General features: G+C 39.0%; 1 protein-coding gene and 1 long non-coding RNA gene across 2 annotated transcripts in view; one reads left to right on the top strand and one right to left on the bottom strand.

The window, feature by feature from the left end:
• Positions 1-19,044, bottom strand: part of PRKCH (protein kinase C eta) — a 233,543-nt gene that overhangs the window by 7,555 nt on the left and 206,944 nt on the right. The gene's annotated exons all lie outside the window — the stretch shown is intronic.
• On the top strand, positions 15,045-18,545 carry LOC140640065 (uncharacterized). Its single transcript, XR_012036727.1, has 2 exons — positions 15,045-16,837; positions 17,400-18,545. It is a non-coding gene; the product is annotated as an uncharacterized lncRNA (long non-coding RNA).

The raw sequence follows: 19,044 nt of genomic DNA, 5'->3' as shown, positions 1-19,044 counted from the left end.
GGCTCTAGAAAAAAGCATAAAGGACTCAAGAGACTTCATGACTGCAGAATTTAGAGCTAATCAGGCAGAAATTAAAAATCAATTGAATAAGATGCAATCCAAACTAGAAGTCCTAATGACGAGGGTTAACGAGGTGGAAGAACGACTGAGTGACATAGAAGACAAGTTGATGGCAAAGAGGGAAACTGAGGAAAAAAGAGACAAACAATTAAAAGACCATGAAGATAGATTAAGGGAAATAAACGACAGCCTGAGGAAGAAAAACCTATGTTTAATTGGTGTTCCTGAGGGCGCCGAAAGGGACAGAGGGCCAGAATATGGATTTGAACAAATTCTAGCTGAAAACTTTCCTAATCTGGGAAGGGAAACAGGCATTCAGATCCAGGAAATAGAGATTCCCCCCCTAAAAATCAATAAAAACCGTTCAACACCTCGACATTTAATAGTGAAGCTTGCAAATTCCAAAGATAAAGAGAAGATCCTTAAAGTAGCAAGAGACAAGAAATCCCTGACTATTATGAGGAGGAGTATTAGGGTAACAGCAGACCTCTCCACAGAGACCTGGCAGGCCAGAAAGGGCTGGCAGGATATATTCAGGGTCCTAAATGAGAAGAACATGCAACCAAGAATACTTTATCCAGCAAGGCTCTCATTCTAAACGGAAGGAGAGATAAAGAGCTTCCAAGACAGGCAGCAACTGAAAGAATATGTGACCTCCAAACCAGCTCTGCAAGAAATTTTAAGGGGGACTCTTAAAATTCCCCTTTAAGAAGAAGTTCAGTGGAACAATCCACAAAAACAAGGACTGAATAGATATCATGATGACACTAAACTCATATCTCTCAATAGTAACTCTGAACGTGAACGGGCTTAATGACCCCATCAAAAGGCACAGGGTTTCAGACTGGATAAAAAAGCAGGACCCATCTATTTGCTGTCTACAAGAGACTCATTTTAGACAGAAGGACACCTACAGCCTGAAAATAAAAGGTTGGAGAACCATTTACCATTCAAATGGTCCTCAAAAGAAAGCAGGGGTAGCTATCCTTATATCAGATAAACTAAAATTTACCCCGAAGACTGTAGTGAGAGATGAAGAGGGACACTATATCATATTTAAAGGATCTATCCAACAAGAGGACTTAACAATCCTCAATATATATGCCCCGAATGTGGGAGCTGCCAAATATATCAATCAATTATTAACCAAAGTGAAGAAATACTTAGATAATAATACACTTATACTTGGTGACTTCAATCTAACTCTTTCTATACTCGATAGGTCTTCTAAGCACAACATCTCCAAAGAAACGAGAGCTTTAAATGATACACTGGACCAGATGGATTTCACAGATATCTACAGAACTTTACATCCAAACTCAACTGAATACACATTCTTCTCAAGTGCACATGGAACTTTCTCCAGAATAGACCACATACTGGGTCACAAATCGGGTCTGAACCGATACCAAAAGATTGGGATCGTCCCCTGCATATTTTCAGACCATAATGCCTTGAAATTAGAACTAAATCACAACAAGAAGTTTGGAAGGACCTCAAACACGTGGAGGTTAAGGACCATCCTGCTAAAAGATGAAAGGGTCAACCAGGAAATTAAGGAAGAATTAAAAAGATTCATGGAAACTAATGAGAATGAAGATACAACCGTTCAAAATCTTTGGGATGCAGCAAAAGCAGTCCTAAGGGGGAAATACATCACAATACAAGCATCCATTCAAAAACTGGAAAGAACTCAAATACAAAAGCTAACCTTACACCTAAAGCTAGAGAAAAAACAGCAAATAGATCCTACACCCAGGAGAAGAAGAGAGTTAATAAAGATTCGAGCAGAACTCCACGAAATCGAGACCAGAAGAACTGTGGAACAGATCAACAGAACCAGGAGTTGTTTCTTTGAAAGAATTAATAAGATAGATAAACCATTAGCCAGCCTTATTAAAAAGAAGAGAGAGAAGACTCAAATTAATAAAATCATGAATGAGAAAGGAGAGATCACTACCAACACCAAGGAAATACAAGCGATTTTAAAAACATATTATGAACAGCTATACGCCAATAAATTAGGCAATCTAGAAGAAATGGACGCATTCCTGGAAAGCCACAAACTACCAAAACTGGAACAGGAAGAAATAGAAAACCTGAACAGGCCAATAACCAGGGAGGAAATTGAAGCAGTCATCAAAAACCTCCCAAGACACAAGAGTCCAGGGCCAGATGGCTTCCCAGGGGAATTCTATCAAACGTTTAAAGAAGAAACCATACCTATTCTCCTAAAGCTGTTTGGAAAGATAGAAAGAGATGGAGTACTTCCAAATTCGTTCTATGAGGCCAGCATCACCTTAATTCCAAAACCAGACAAAGACCCCACCAAAAAGGAGAATTACAGACCAATATCCCCGATGAACATGGATGCAAAAATTCTCAACAAGATACTGGCCAATAGGATCCAACAGTACATTAAGAAAATTATTCACCATGACCAAGTAGGATTTATCCCCGGGACACAAGGCTGGTTCACCACCCGTAAAACAATCAATGTGATTCATCATATCAGCAAGAGAAAAACCAAGAACCATATGATCCTCTCATTAGATGCAGAGAAAGCATTTGACAAAATACAGCATCCATTCCTGATCAAAACTCTTCAGAGTGTAGGGATAGAGGGAACATTCCTCAACATCTTAAAAGCCATCTACGAAAAGCCCACAGCAAATATCATTCTCAATGGGGAAGCACTGGGAGCCTTTCCCCTAAGATCAGGAACAAGACAGGGTTGTCCACTCTCACCACTGCTATTCAACATAGTACTGGAAGTCCTAGCCTCAGCAATCAGACAACAAAAAGACATTAAAGGCATTCAAATTGGCAAAGAAGAAGTCAAACTCTCCCTCTTCGCCGATGACATGATACTCTACATAGAAAACCCAAAAGCCTCCACCCCAAGATTGCTAGAACTCATACAGCAATTCGGTAGCGTGGCAGGATACAAAATCAATGCCCAGAAATCAGTGGCATTTCTATACACTAACAATGAGACTGAAGAAAGAGAAATTAAGGAGTCAATCCCATTTACAATTGCACCCAAAAGCATAAGATACCTAGGAATAAACCTAACCAAAGAGGTAAAGGATCTATACCCTCAAAACTATAGAACACTTCTGAAAGAAATTGAGGAAGACACAAAGAGATGGAAAAATATTCCATGCTCATGGATTGGCAGAATTAATATTGTGAAAATGTCAATGTTACCCAGGGCAATATACACGTTTAATGCAATCCCTATCAAAATACCATGGACTTTCTTCAGAGAGTTAGAACAAATTATTTTAAGATTTGTGTGGAATCAGAAAACACCCCGAATAGCCAGGGGAATTTTAAAAAAGAAAACCATATCTGGGGGCATCACAATGCCAGATTTCAGGTTGTACTACAAAGCTGTGGTCATCAAGACAGTGTGGTACTGGCACAAAAACAGACACATAGATCAGTGGAACAGAATAGAGAATCCAGAAGTGGACCCTGAACTTTATGGTCAACTAATATTTGATAAAGGAGGAAAGACTATCCATTGGAAGAAAGACAGTCTCTTCAATAAATGGTGCTGGGAAAATTGGACATCCACATGCAGAAGAATGAAACTAGACCACTCTCTTGCACCATACACAAAGATAAACTCAAAATGGATGAAAGATCTAAATGTGAGACAAGATTCCATCAAAATCCTAGAGGAGAACACAGGCAACACCCTTTTTGAACTCGGCCACAGTAACTTCTTGCAAGATACATCCACGAAGGCAAAAGAAACAAAAGCAAAAATGAACTATTGGGACTTCATCAAGATAAGAAGCTTTTGCACAGCAAAGGATACAGTCAACAAAACTCAAAGACAACCTACAGAATGGGAGAAGATATTTGCAAATGACATATCAGATAAAGGGCTAGTTTCCAAGATCTATAAAGAACTTCTTAAACTCAACACCAAAGAAACAAACAATCCAATCATGAAATGGGCAAAAGACATGAGCAGAAATCTCACAGAGGAAGACATAGACATGGCCAACATGCACATGAGAAAATGCTCTGCATCACTTGCCATCAGGGAAATACAAATCAAAACCACAATGAGATACCACCTCACACCAATGAGAATGGGGCAAATTAACAAGGCAGGAAACAACAAATGTTGGAGAGGATGCGGAGAAAAGTGAACCCTCTTACACTGTTGGTGGGAATGTGAACTGGTGCAGCCACTCTGGAAAACTGTGTGGAGGTTCCTCAAAGAGTTAAAAATAGACCTGCCCTACGACCCAGCAATTGCACTGTTGGGGATTTACCCCAAAGATACAGATGCAATGAAACGCCGGGACACCTGCACCCCGATGTTTATAGCAGCAATGGCCACAATAGCCAAGCTATGGAAGGAGCCTCGGTGTCCATCGAAAGATGAATGGATAAAGAAGCTGTGGTTTATGTATACAATGGAATATTACTCAGCTATTAGAAATGACAAATACCCACCATTTGCTTCAACGTGGATGGAACTGGAGGGTATTATGCTGAGTGAAGTAAGTCAATCGGAAAAGGACAAACATTATATGTTCTCATTCATGTGGGGAATATAAATAATAGTGAAAGGGAATATAAGGGAAGGGAGAAGAAATGTGTGGGAAATATCAGAAAGGGAGACAGAACGTAAAGACTGCTAACTCTGGGAAACGAACTAGGGGTGGTAGAAGGGGAGGAGGGCGGGGGGTGGGTGTGAATGGGTGACGGGCACTGGGGGTTATTCTGTATGTTGGTAAATTGAACACCAATAAAAAATAAATTAAAAAAAATAAAAAAAATAAAAAAATAAAATAAAAACTAGGAAATTTTATTTAAAAGTCAGGCTTTCCAATTTCTCTTGGAAAATAGGATATTCTGGAAAATAAGATAAACCTGCACTTCTTTTTTTTTAAGATTTTATTTATTTATTCATGAGAAACACACACACACAGAGATAGAGATAGAGACAGATAGAGATAGAGAGAGAGAAAGAGGCAGAGACACAGGCAGAGGGAGAAGCAGGCTCCATGCAGGGAGCCTGATGTGGGACTTGATCCTGGGACTCCAGGATCACGCCCCGGGCTGAAGGCAGGTGCTCAACCACTGAGCCACCCAGGGATCCCCAAACCTGCACTTCTTGATATAAATGGCCTACAGTCAAGCAGGAGCTGCCTTTTTAGATGGAGCATCTGATCCCTGGTCAGCCTCATGCCCCATAATGCCATATTGCTTCACACCTACCTGGCCTCACTCATTGACTTTGTGTGGCTCTTACCCCTGGAAGAGGGACAGAAAAAAGCCAGGGTGGGGCTTCTGGTCCAAGATGGAACACAGGAAGATCCCAAACTCACCCCATCCATGGACATATTAAATCTACACTTATTTATAAAGTAATTCCTCCTGAAGAGGAACTGAGGTCTGACTGAACAGCTGCTGCACAACAAAAGCTAGATGGAGACATGATAACAAAGGGAACACCCAATGCTGCAAACTGCAGTGGGGAGGAATAGTGTGGAGGGACTTTGAGTAGATTCAATTGCTCTGGAGCACAGGGAAAAAAAAAATTAAAAGTGCTACACTAGAATATAAAGCATATAATACTAGAACTTTGACAAATGGCAGGAGACATGCTGGACATCTCTCCAGGTTGGACAGGCTGGCAAGTATTAGGATTTTTAATCCCCCTCTATCTTGGTAGCATGGAAAGGAGCAAGGCCCAGTGCCCTAGTGAGCCTGACACCTCAGTGAACCCCAGGTTCCTTGTCCACAATGGACCCAGCAGTCACAACAAAGTGGTCTCAGCACAGTGTCTACCAGGACACTTGTGATCAGCACTCACGACAGTTCCAGCCTTCCTGCCAAGATGACACAGACACACGAAATACTCCAGGCCACACTGCTTTGGCTCCAGATAATTTGCTAGGGCACCCCTGGTGCAGAGTGCTCAGGGACCTTCTGTCCCCTATCTAATTCAGCTCCAGCAGCCCAACTGGGGCCCCCCTGTGTAGAACACCATGGGCAGTAACAGCCTTGGCTACTGGTGCTCCTTGTGCTGAACTCTGGGACATCCTGCTTGCACCACCTTCAGCTTATCCTGCCTGAGTGCCCTCTACTTAAGGAGACCTGGGAGGGCCCCAGCCCATGCGTGCATTAGCTTTGGCTGTCCTGCCAGGGCACCCTCTGCATAGAGAGCCGCAGGATGGTCCCAGCCTACACCCACTCAGCTCCTGCCATCCCATCAAGGGCAGCCACAACATGGAATGCCCCAGGACTTCAAGCCCACACTAGCCACAGCTCCAGCAAGCCAACCAAGGTCATCAGGCACACACAGCCTACACAGGGTACAATCATACACAAGACCGTTCCTTCAAGTTTAGGAGAAGTAGCTGTCCTGCCTAATTCATATAAATTAACACAAAATTAAGCAAAATGAAACAGAGGAATTTGTTCTAAATGAAAGAACAAGACAAAAACCTCAAAAAGAGAACTAAATGAAATGGAGAAGTGATATGCTGATAAAGCATTTAATATAAAGATTTTCACTGGACTGAAGAAAATAATGGATGAACTAAGTATTTCAACAAAGAAATAGAAAATATAAAAAAGAATCAGCTGAAAAATATAATAAGTGAAATGAAAAGTACACTAGAGGAAATCAATAGATGCAGATGCAGAGGAATGGATCAGTGATCTAAAACAGGATAAAGGAAAGCCCCCAAGATGAACAGCAAAAAGAAGAAAGAAGTTTTAAAAAAAATGACAAATTAAGGGATCTCTTGGACAGGATCAAGCAAACAAACATTCACATTAGAAAAGGGTCCCAGAAGAAAAGAAGAGAGAGAAAGGGGCAGAAGAAACTTATTTGAAGAAATAATAACTGAAAACTTCCTTAACTTGGGGAAAAACACAGACATTTGGGTTCAGGAAGCACAGAGGGTTGCAAACAAGGAGGTTCACATCATGACACATAATAATTAAAATGTCAAAGATTAAAGATAAAGAGAGAATTTTAAAAGCAGCAAGAGAGAAGCAACTAGTTACTGAAGCCTTGAGGCTCTCAGCTGTTTTTTTTTTTAGTAGAAACTTTGCATATATCATGCTATTCCCTTCTGACCTGCCAAGTGCTGAGGTAAAAACCTAAAGTCAAGAATACTCTAAACAGCAAAATCACTTACCATTCAGAATTGAAGGAGAGAGAAGGAACTTCCAAGACAAAAGTTAAAGGAGTTCAACATTAAACTGGCCTTATAAGAAATGTTAAAGGGACTTTTTTAAAAATTTTATTTATTTATTCATAGAGACGCAGAGAGAGAGAGAGAGAGAGAGAGGGGCAGAGACAAAGGCAGAGGGAGAAGCAGGCACCATGCAGAGAGCCCGAAGTCAGACTCGATCCAGGGTATCCAGGATCATGTCCTGGGCTGCAGGCGGCGCTAAACCACTGTGCTACTGGGGCTGCCCTAAAGGGACTTTTTTAAGTGCAAAAGAAAAAGCCATAATTAGAAGAAAATTATAAATAAAAAAATATATAAAACATGACAACATATACATGAAAAAGGTTATTTTTAGAATATTTTCAAACTTAAGTGACCATCAACTGAATATGGGCTACTACATATTTAGGATATTATAGGAGCCTCATGTTAACCACAAACCCAAAACCTACAATAGATATACAAAAAAAACCAAAAAGCCAAGCATAACACTGAAGAAATCCATCAATCACAGAGTAGAACAGAGTAGAATTATAGAATTACGAAGACATCCAGAAAATGATTTACAAAATGGCAAAACCTGCATCCTTATCAATAATCACTTTAAATATAAATGGCCTAAATGCTCTAATCAAAAGAAATGGGTCTTGTTTCCTTATGTATTCTGTCACCCTATCTATGTGCTACCTTCAAGAGGCTTACTCCAGAACTAAAGACACATATAGACTGAAAATGAAAGGATGTGAAAGAGTTCCATGTTAAAGTGAAAAACAAAGAGCAATATTTTTATCAGCCAAAGTGGACTTTAACACTGCAACACAAAACAAAGAAGGGCATTACATAATCATAGAGGGATCACTTCAAAAAAAGGATATAACAGTTGTAAATATCTATGCACCCAACACTGGAGCATAAATATTAACAAGCAAATATTAACAAATATAAAGGGATAAACTAACAATATTAACAAATATAAAGGGATAAACTAACAATAATACAATAATAGTAGGAGACTTTAATACCCCGCTTACATCAATGGACATATAATCCAGGCAGAAAATCAATAATAAAATAATGTCTTTGAATGATACATTAGAACAGATGGGCTTTATATATAAATATAAAACACCCCATCTCAAAACAACAGAATATCCTCTTTTCAGACAACAGAATATATTCTTTTCAAGTGAACACAGAACATTCTCTAAGATCACATTACGCCATAAAACAAGTCTCAATACATTTAAGAATATTAAAATTAGAGGTGCCCGGGTGGCTCAGTGGTTAAGCATCTGCCTTAGGCTTAGGTCATGATCCTGTGGGTAGGAGGAGGGAGGGGTTCTCCCTCTGCCCTTCCCCCTGCTTGTGCTTGCTCTCTCTCTCATGTTCTCTGTCTCCCTCAAATAAATAAATAATAAAATATTCAAAAAATAAAATCGTATCATGCATCTTTTCTGGCCACAACAGTATGAAACTAGAAATCAATTATAAGAAAAAATAAAAAGGAAAAAACCACAAACATGTTAAACATGCTAGCATGCTAAACAACATGCTACTAAGCAACCTATGGGTTAAAAAAGAAATAAAAAAAATACATGAAGACAAATAAAAACACAGTGGTCCAAAATCTTGGGGCCGCAGCAAAAGCAGTTCCAAGAGGAAAATTTATAGCAATATAGGCCTACTTTAAGAAACAAGAAAATCTCAAACTATCTAACCTTACACCTATGGGAACTAGAAAAAGAACAAAGGCCAAAGTTAGTAAGAAGGAAAGAAATAATAAGATCAGAGCAGAAATAAATAAAACATACTACAGACTACAAACATACAGACTACAAAACAATAGAAAAGATCAATGAAACGAAGAGCTAGCTCTTTGAAAAGGTAAAAAATCTGATCAACCTTTAGCTAGGTTTCTCAAGAAAAAGAGACTACAAAAAATTATATGCCAACAAATTGGATAACTCAGAAGAAATGCATAAATTCCTAGAAATATATATAATCTTCTGAAACTGAAACAGGAATAGAAAATCTAAACAGACCAATTACTAGTAATGAAATTGAATTAGTAATCAAAAACTCCCAACAAACAAAAGTTCAGAACCAGATGGCTTCACATATGAATTCTATCAAACAATTAAAGAAAATTTAATATCTATTTTTCTCAAATTATTCCATAAAATAGAAGAAGAAAAGCTTCCACATACATTCTATGAAGACAGCATTATTTAGATACCATAACCAGATAAGATACTACAGAAAAAAAGAACACAGACCAATATCCCTGATGAACATAGATGTAAAAAGTCCTCAACAAAATATTAGCAAACCACATTCAATAATCCATTAAAAAGATCATTCGCTATGACTGAGTGGAATATATTCTGGAGATGTATAGATGGGTCAAGATTTGCAAATAAATCAATGTGATACATCATGTTAACAAAATGAAAAATAATATCATCTCACTCAATAGATGCAGAAAAAGCATCTGACAAAATTCAACATCTGTTCATGATAAAAACTCTCATCAAAGTTGGGTTAGAGGAAACATATTTCAATAAAATAAAGGCCACATATGACAAACCCACAGATAACATCAAGTGAGTGGGGAAAACTGAGAGCTTTTCCTCTAAGATCAGGAACAAGACAAGGATGTCCACTGTCAGCACTTTCATTCAACATAGTACTGAAAATCCTAGCTGCAGCAATTGTCAAGAAAAAGAAATAAAAGGCAACCAAATTGGCAAGGATGAAGTTAAACGTCACTATTTTCAGATGACATGTTACTATACATAGAAAATCCCAAAGACTCCATTAAAAAAAACTATGAAAAATAATACACAAATTCAGTAAAGTCCTAAGATACAAAGTTAACACACAGAAATCTGTTCGCGTTTCTATACACCGATAACAAAGTAGCAGAAAGAAAAATTAAGAAAACAATCCCATTTACTATTGGATCAAGAAGAATAAAATCACTAGGAATAAACTTAACCAAGGAGGTTAAAGGCTTTTACTCTGAAAAATATTAAATACTGATGAATTGGGCAGCCCCAGTGGCTCAGCAGTTTAGTGCCACCTTCGGCTCAGGACGTGATCCTGGGGACCTGGGATCCAGTCCCATGTCAGGCTCCCTGCCTGGAGCCTGCTTCTCCCTCTGCCTGTGTCTCTGCCTCTTTCTCTCTCTCTCTCTGTCTCTCATAAATAAATAAATAAATAAATAAATAAATAAATAAATAAATAAAATCTTTAAAAAAATATATTGATGAATTATACTCTGAAAAGTATAAAAAACTGAAGACCTCATAAACGGAAAGATATTCCATGTTCATGGACTGGAAGAACTAATATTGTTAAAATGTCCATACTACCTACCCAAGGCAATCTACAGATTTAATGAATTCACTATCAAAATATTAACAGTTTTTTCACAGAACTAAAATAATGCTAAAATTTGTATGGAACCACAAAAGACCCTGGATAGCCAAAGTAATCTTGAGAAAGAAGAACAACAAAAACAAACAAACAAACAAACAAACAAACAAAAAACAAAAAACAAAAAAAGAAAGAACAACAAAGCTGGAAATATCACAATCCCAAATTTCAAGATATACTGCAAAGCTGTAGTATAAGAAATAAACTCATGCCTATATGGTCAATTGATCTATGACAGAGGTGGTAGTACAATGGGGAAATGATAGTTTCTTTAATTATGCTGGAAATACTAAATAGCTACATCCAAACAAATGAAATTGGATCACTTTCTTATACCATACACAAAAATAAACTAAAAAATGGGTTAAAGACCTAAATATGAGGCCCAAAACCATAAAACTAGAAGAAACCATAGGCAGTAATCTCTTTGATACTGGCCCTAGCAACATTTCTCTAGGTATGTCTCCTCAGAGAAGGGAAACAAAAGCAAAAATAAATTATTAAGACTATATTAAAATAAAAAACTTTTGCACAATGAAGAAAACCACCAACAAAATGAAAAGGCAACCTACTGAATGGGAGAGGATATTTGCAAATGTTGTATCCAATAAGGGGTTAATATCTTAACTATAGAAAGAACTTACACAATCCAACACTAGACAAAACAAATAATCCGATTAAAAATAAGCTGAGAACCTGAATAGACATTTCTCCAAACACTTAAATATGGCCAACAGGGCAGCCCCGGTGATGGCTCAGCGGTTTAGCATGGCCTTCAGCCCAGGACATGATCCTGGAGACCTGGGATCGAGTCCCACGTCAGGCTTCCTGCTTCTCCCTCTGCCTGTGTCTCTGCCTCTCACTCTCTCTCTCTCTCATGAATAAATAAATAAAATCTTTAAAAAATAAATAAATAAACATGGCCAACAGAGACATGAAAAAATGCTCAACATAACTAATCATCAGGCAAATGCAAATCAAAACCACAATGAGATATTACCTTTCACCTAGTCAGAATGGCCAAAAAACACAAATAACAAGTGTTGCTGAGGATGTGGAGAAAAAGGAACCCTCATACACTATTGGTGGGAATGTAAATCAGTGTAGCCACTGTGGAAGACAGTGTGGAGTTTCCTTGAAATATTAAAAACAAACCATATGATCCAGTAATTCTGCTTCTGGGTATTTACCGAAAGAAAACAAAAAAACTCTAATTCATAAAGATACATATGACCTCTATGTTTATAGCAGCAATATTTACAATAGCAAAGATATGAAGCAACCAAGTCGCCACTGAGATGAACAGATAAGAAAGGAGTGGTATATATGTACAATGAAATATTACTCAGCCATAAAAAAGAATGAGACCTTGCCATTTGTGACAACATAGATGGACCTGGAAGGTACAATGCTAAGTGAAATAAGTTAGAGAAAGACAAACACCATATGATTTCAGGTATATGTGGGATCTAAAAATTAAAACAAAGAGAAGAAACAGACCCATAAATACACAGAACAAACTGATGATTACCAGAGGCTGGGGAGTGGGGTTCTGTTGGGGATAGGCAAAATGGGTGAAAAGTAGTGGGAAGTGTGGTATGAATAAGTCACATTGATAAAAGGTATAGCACAGGGACTCTAGTTACAGCCCTACCCTGACTCCTCCAAAGATACAAAGAGGGGGAGTTAAGGCAAAATATATCATTAACCCAGGCTTGAAACTTTTAATGGTATGCATTGGTGGAGGTGTGCAGGGCTGAGGGGAGAAGGGACTTGCTGTCCTAGGCCAGGCCCAAGACTCTCCCTAAACCCCATATTCCTGCTGCTGTGAACGATGATGGGATGATCCTTTTGCAGAAAAATTCCTCTGTTTGCTTATGTCCCTAAGGGGACCCCAATGCCAAACGAGTTACCATCAATGTTATTTGGAGCATCATCTGTCCACGTCTAAGGTCATACTTAAACTTGCCTCACCTCAACTGACCTCTTTCCCGACTGTGCTCCAAATGAGAGAGTCAGCCAGGGAGGAAAATAAAGTGACTTCATGAAAGATTCTGGACACATTTACAAAAGGAAGCAGAATGTTTTCTAGGGTAAATAAAAGCACTTTATAAGCTGCAAAGAGTAAGTGAAGAGGCCAGGGTGAAAAATCTGCTTCTATCCCAAATGTAAGTGTCCAGGGAACCGAAGAACCAGTATAGGAGAGGGGTCAATTTGTAGTCCTCTTCCTTTCAGGGTCCCCATTTAAGTGGAATGGAACTAGATGATACTGAAGCACTCAGATACATCTGCCTTGAGAATGAGAAACTTAACAGTTCTATCAAGGCTGCAGAGAAGGTATGGCTACAGAGGAAAACAGATATGTACTCTCCTGAGGATGGCTCTACAGTGAGATGTAGGCCAGGTGTGTGCAAGAATGTCCTGGGAAGCCTCTTGCACACCAGGGAAGGACCAAAAAAGGACAAGTAAACTCCTCTGATAGGGAGGGCACAAAGGTTAACTGGTTAGGCTCTGCAGTCTGACTCTGTGTATTTGTACACCAATGAGCTGTGTAACCTTGCACACATTTCTTAGCTTCTCTGGGCCTCAGATTCCTCAACTAGAAAATGGAGATTTTCCTGTACTTCATAAGGTTGTTATGGCAAGTAAATGCCTGGCACAAAACAAGCCTTCAATAAATGTATTAGTAAGCATCTTGTTAAACCACTTCTAGGTCCATTCTGTTCTAACTAAAGCCAGGGGCATGGACTGAACACCTCCAAGAATAAAGTCTGAAGTCAGCCTTGACCCTCAGGCTCATCTGGCTCTCCCTGCTACTCAACTTTGTGACCAAGAGAGATAAAACAAGGTCTGTTTCTGCTTTCACAGTTTCCATCTGTGGGGCTGTTGTGATGGTCTCTGGAAAAAAGCTTTTCTGGCAGTAAAGATTTCTAGAGATGACCTTAAAACAAGAAATACAAATAACACTCAGGTTTTACTCTGCAGTTGTATCTGCTTGAACAACAGAAGGGAGATACTGAATGCAGGATGAAGGATTCAATGGGGCAACTTCTTTATGAACCTAGTGCCAGGGGCAGCACTCTCATGTCTGGTAGGCTCTGCTACACTCGAGGCAGCTTTGGTTTTGAGTGTGAATGTCCCAGAGGATCGAGTTTAAACTAACCCTGTATAATAATGTGTTTTGAGAGAACAGGATCCAAATGTACTTTGAAACTCATTAAAATGTACACCATGGCTATTTTTTTCCTCTTTCAAAATCTGTCTGATTTCAGAGGAAGACAACTAGTTATATAAATAGACCAATTGGTCTAATAAGATTTTCTTCTACAAGGTTTTCGGAAAACACAGTATTTTCTCCTAATAGTTGGATTTGGCTGTTGGGCAAACAAAATGACCTTCTCCTTTCATTCAATTTCAGACTAAAGAGCAGAAAGCATTAAATGCTGGCAAGTCAGGAGGGAAGGAAACCATTCCACAGGACATTCTCATCAATATTCTAGAGAGATGCCTTCTTCCCATGTAGGAATATTTTAAGGCTCTACAGAGAATGATAGGGAGCGAGGCTGGAGAAAGGACATAGGACACAGAACAGAGTAGGATTCACAGCTGTGATGGCCAAACTCACATGGGTGTACAGCTAATGGCTACCCCGGGGGTGACAAAATGCATGCCTGAATGTGCATGCTGCAGTCACATGTCTGTTGCCAGTGTCACAGGCAGAGTCTAGCTTGGTTATAAAGACCAGTCATCGGGGATCCCTGGGTGGCTCAGCGGTTTAGCGCCTGCCTTTGGCCCAGGGCGCGATCCTGGAGTCCCGGGATCGAGTCCTGTGACGGGCTCCCGGCATGGAGCCTGCTTCTCCCTCTGCCTGTGTCTCTGCCTCATTCTCTCTCTCTATCTGTGTCTATCATAAATAAATAAATAAATCTTTAAAAAAAAAAAAAAGACCAGTCATCAACCACCTCCCTTTGAAGCCCTTTGTGCCAGCTGTGCTGGTAAGGCACAGGCCTGGGAATGACCCATCCCAGCAGTACCAGCCAGCCCAGAGCAGGGGTCAAAGGGACAAAGGGAGGCATGTGAGTTAGTTGATGGGGCATCAGGGGAGGAGAAAGAAACCAGGGCTTGGACTTAGGATTGCTAAATCACTTTTCCATAGAAGAGGGTAGAGACAGATATTTAAACCTAAGATGAGGCCGACAACAACCCACACTAGGGCTGGGTTGGGGTTTGGGGGCTGGTGGAAGGATACACAATGGATGTATCTGGGGAAACTAATCTTCTCAAGGACAGATTATTATACAGAATAGTGTTACCATGGAATATTGGAAGAGCCAAGAGAAGAAGAGATGTTCTAGCTTGCTCAGATTGGGTCTGAGTGAAATTTACTAGGCAGGGCTGGAACTAGTAATCTGCATGCCTATGGTAATAGACCACCTTGCCACTCCCAAAGTACACAGGGATCCAGAACCATACTGATTTGGGCAGAGAGCAGGTGTGGGTGTGGAAAAAAAGAATAGTACGAATTTTAGGACTATTTGTTCCAGTTTTGTGAAGAATAATATTGGTATTTTGATAGAGATTACATTCAATCTGTAGATTGCTTTGGGTAGTATGGACATTTTAACAACACTAATTCTTCTAATCCATGAGCATGTTGTATCTTTCCATTTATTTGTGTCATCAAATAATCCTTAAATCTGTATGGACACAAAAGACTACCAATAGTCAAAGCGATTTTGAGACATAAGAACAACGATGGAGGTATCACAATCCCAGATTTAAAATAATACTGCAGGGGCACCTGGGTGGCTCAGTTGGTTAAGTGTCTGACTTTGGCTCAGATCATAATCCCTGGGTCCTGGGATTGGGCCCCTAATCAGGTTCTCTGTTCAGCAGGGAATCTGCCTCTCCCTCTTCCTCTCCCTCTGATCTTCCCTCCTGCTGATGCTCTCTCTCTCTTTCAAACAAAAAAATCTTTTTAAAAAATTAAAAAATAAAATTATACTAAAAATCTGCAGTAATCAAAACAGGATAGTACTGGCATATAAATAGACACATAGATCAATGGAACAGAATAGAGAACCCAGAAATAAATCCACATTTATATGGTGAATTTATGACAAAAGAGGCATGATATACAAAGTCTCTTCAATAAATGGTGCTGGGAAAACTAGACAACTAATGTGCAAAAGAATGAAACTAGACCACTTTCTTAAACCACACATAAAAATAAACTCAAAATGGACTAAAGACCTAAATGTGAGACCTGAAACCATAAAACTCCTAGAAGAAAACATAGGTAGTAATCTCTTGGACATTGGCCTTAGCAACATATTCATCGATATGTTTCTTCAGGCAAGGGAAACAAAAGGAAAAATAAACTATTGGCATGCACCAAAATAAAAAAGCTTTTGCACAGTGAAGGAAACCATCAACAAATGAAAAGGCAGCCTACTGAAAGGGAGAAGATATTTACAAATGGTATCTTCAATAAGGGGTTAATATCCAAAATATAGAAACCACTTTGACACACAAAAAAACCAACTATCTGATTTAAAAAATTATCAGAGGATCTGAATAGAAATTTTCCCAAAGAAAACATACAGATGACCAAATGGACTATGAAAAGATGTACATCACCACTCATCATCAGGGAAATGCAAATCAAAACCATAATGAGCTATCACCTCACACCTGTCAGAATGGCTAACGTCAAAAAGGCAAGAAACAACAAGTGTTGGCAAGGATGTAGAGAAAAACGAACCCTTGTGCACTCTTGGTGGGAATGTAAATTGGTGTAGCCACTATGGAAAACAGTAATGGCAGTTCCTCAAAAAATTAAAAATAGGAATATTGTATAATCCAGTAATCCCACCTCTGGGTATTTACCCAAAGAAAACAAAAACACTAATTTGAAAAGATATATGCATCTCTGTTTATTGCAGCATTTTTTGGCAAGAGCCAAGGTTTGGAAACAACCCAAGTGTCCATTGATAGATGAACGGATAAAGAAGATGCGGTATATATGTACATGTACAATGGAGTATCACTCAACCATCAAAAGTAATGAGATGTTGCCATTAGTGACAACATGGATGGACCTGGAAAGTATTATGCTAAGTGTAAGTCAAACAGATACTGTATGATTACACTTACATGTGGAATATAGAACAACAAAACAGAGACAGACTCCTAAATACAGAGAAAAAAATGGATAGTTGCCAGTGGTGGTGGTGGTTGTGGTGGTGGGGAATAGGCAAAGCAGGTGAAAGGAATTAAGAGGTATAAACTTCCAATTATAAATAAGTCACTGGGTAAAAAGTTTAACATAAGGAATGGTCAATAATGTTGTAATAGTTTTGTATGGTGGCAAATTGGTAACTATTTTTATTGTAGTGACCATTTCATAATGTATCTAATTGTGGAATCATTATGTTGTAGACCTGAAACTAACATAATATGGCATATTAACTATACTTCAATTAAAAAATGGTATATAGTTTTATAAGTGCTATAGCGTAATAAGTGGTAGCCATTACTACTGATATATATATATATATATATATATATATATATATATATATTTATTTCTTTTCTTGTGCTAGAGCAGGTATTGACTTAGGTGTTTCAAATTTGTTCTGTATAATATTTATAGTGACCCTGATTATTATTCCCATTTTACAGATTGGAAAACTGAGGAAGAGTCCACTCTGTAACCTGTCTTTAGTTTGGGAGTAGTGAAGCTGGGATTCAAACCCAGGCCTATCCGGTACTAGAAGCCTTAGTTTTCAATGATTCATTTGGATTCTAGATTAGAAAAAAAAACAAAAAACAAAAAAAAACAGTGTGGACTGCCAGGTCAGGAGGAATCTTGGGATGACATTCAGGACTTCAGTTGAATGAGAATGCACAGCCAATAGGTACAAAGAGAGGGATGAGAAAACAAACGGTCTTGAAAAGAACCAAAAGAATCCTTTTATCTGACTACCTTGCTTTAAACAACTGAGGGTCTCTATATTGGAGAAAAAAGATAGAAGGGCACTGTTGACATTTTCAAATACCAGAAGTGTTGGCAGTACGAGGCAGTTCTAAATAAAAGAAATATGTTTTGGGAGTGGGAGTTAAGGGAATATATATAAGCTTCTAAAGACAATTAAAATAAGTTTAATACTCAATTCTGTTAAGTGATAGAAAGGGCTTTCCCAGGAGGAGCACAACTGTCTTCTTAGAAACATTAGAAGAAGAATTTCAAGGATGCCAAGGACCTATCTGGTGTCCGGTAGGAAGGGAGACCAAAGCCCTGCACGGACTATGCTATTATCAAGAGTCCGCAATCTTATCCTCTTTTGTCTCTTTTCAAATTTATCATTAACATTCTGGGAGAGAAGAACTAACATTTTTTTGTAAGATTTATTTATTTATTCATGAGAGACACACAGCACACGAGAAAGAGAGAGAGAGAGAGGCAAAGACAAAGGCAGAAGGAGAAACAGGCTCCCTGAAGGGAGCCCAATGTGGGACTTAATCCTGGATCCCAGGATCACACCCTGAGCTGAAGGCAGATACTCCATGGCTGAGCTACCCAGGCGTCCTGAAGAACTGACATTTTGAAGATGACTGTACCTCTTCCTTCAGCTAGAGAAGCCACATTTTCCTTGGGTCTCAACTAGACTTGTCTTTATAAAAAGTAAAGTGAAACAAATTTGCAAGCTAATCTCCTTGGGCTAGTCACTGAAGAAGGAGGCACATGAATATATGAGTATATTTGAAAATACTCAAATGGATCAACATCTTACTGATAAGTTACTTATAACTAACTTCCATATAATATTCCAAAAGTAGCTCCAGAGACATGGTATATGGTGTATTTTATTTTCTCCTCATGAAAGTTAGTACAATAAATGCTGTTCCTGCAGCGGGGCAGAAACAGTGCTAAAATCTGTAGTGGGTGTGTTGGCTCTGTTTTTCATGCTATCAGTGATTGGAACCCATAGAAAGCAGCCTTTCTATGGGCATCTACTTCATTCCTTTTCAGTGCTCTTAACACTCTAATTTTCCTGTGTTTTATAATCATTATAGCTTCCCCTGAATCCTAAGTCATAGGACAATGTGGTTTAGAAAAAGGTAGAGGTCAGGGCACCTGGGTGGCTCAGTGGTTGAGTGTCTGCCTTTGGCTCAGGTCATGATCCCAGGTCGTGATCCTGGGGTCCTGGGATCGAGTCCTGCATCAGGCTCCCACTGGGGAGCCTGCTTCTCCCTCTGCCTATGTCTCTGCCTCTCTCTATGTCTTTCATGAATAAATGAATAAAATATTTAAAAGAAAGAAAAA

Source organism: Canis lupus, chromosome 9 (assembly GCF_048164855.1).
Source record: "Canis lupus baileyi chromosome 9, mCanLup2.hap1, whole genome shotgun sequence".
Classification (NCBI taxonomy): Eukaryota; Metazoa; Chordata; class Mammalia; order Carnivora; family Canidae; genus Canis; species Canis lupus.
Note: the sequence above shows the minus strand (reverse complement) of the source record. Positions and strands in the feature narration are given on the sequence as shown.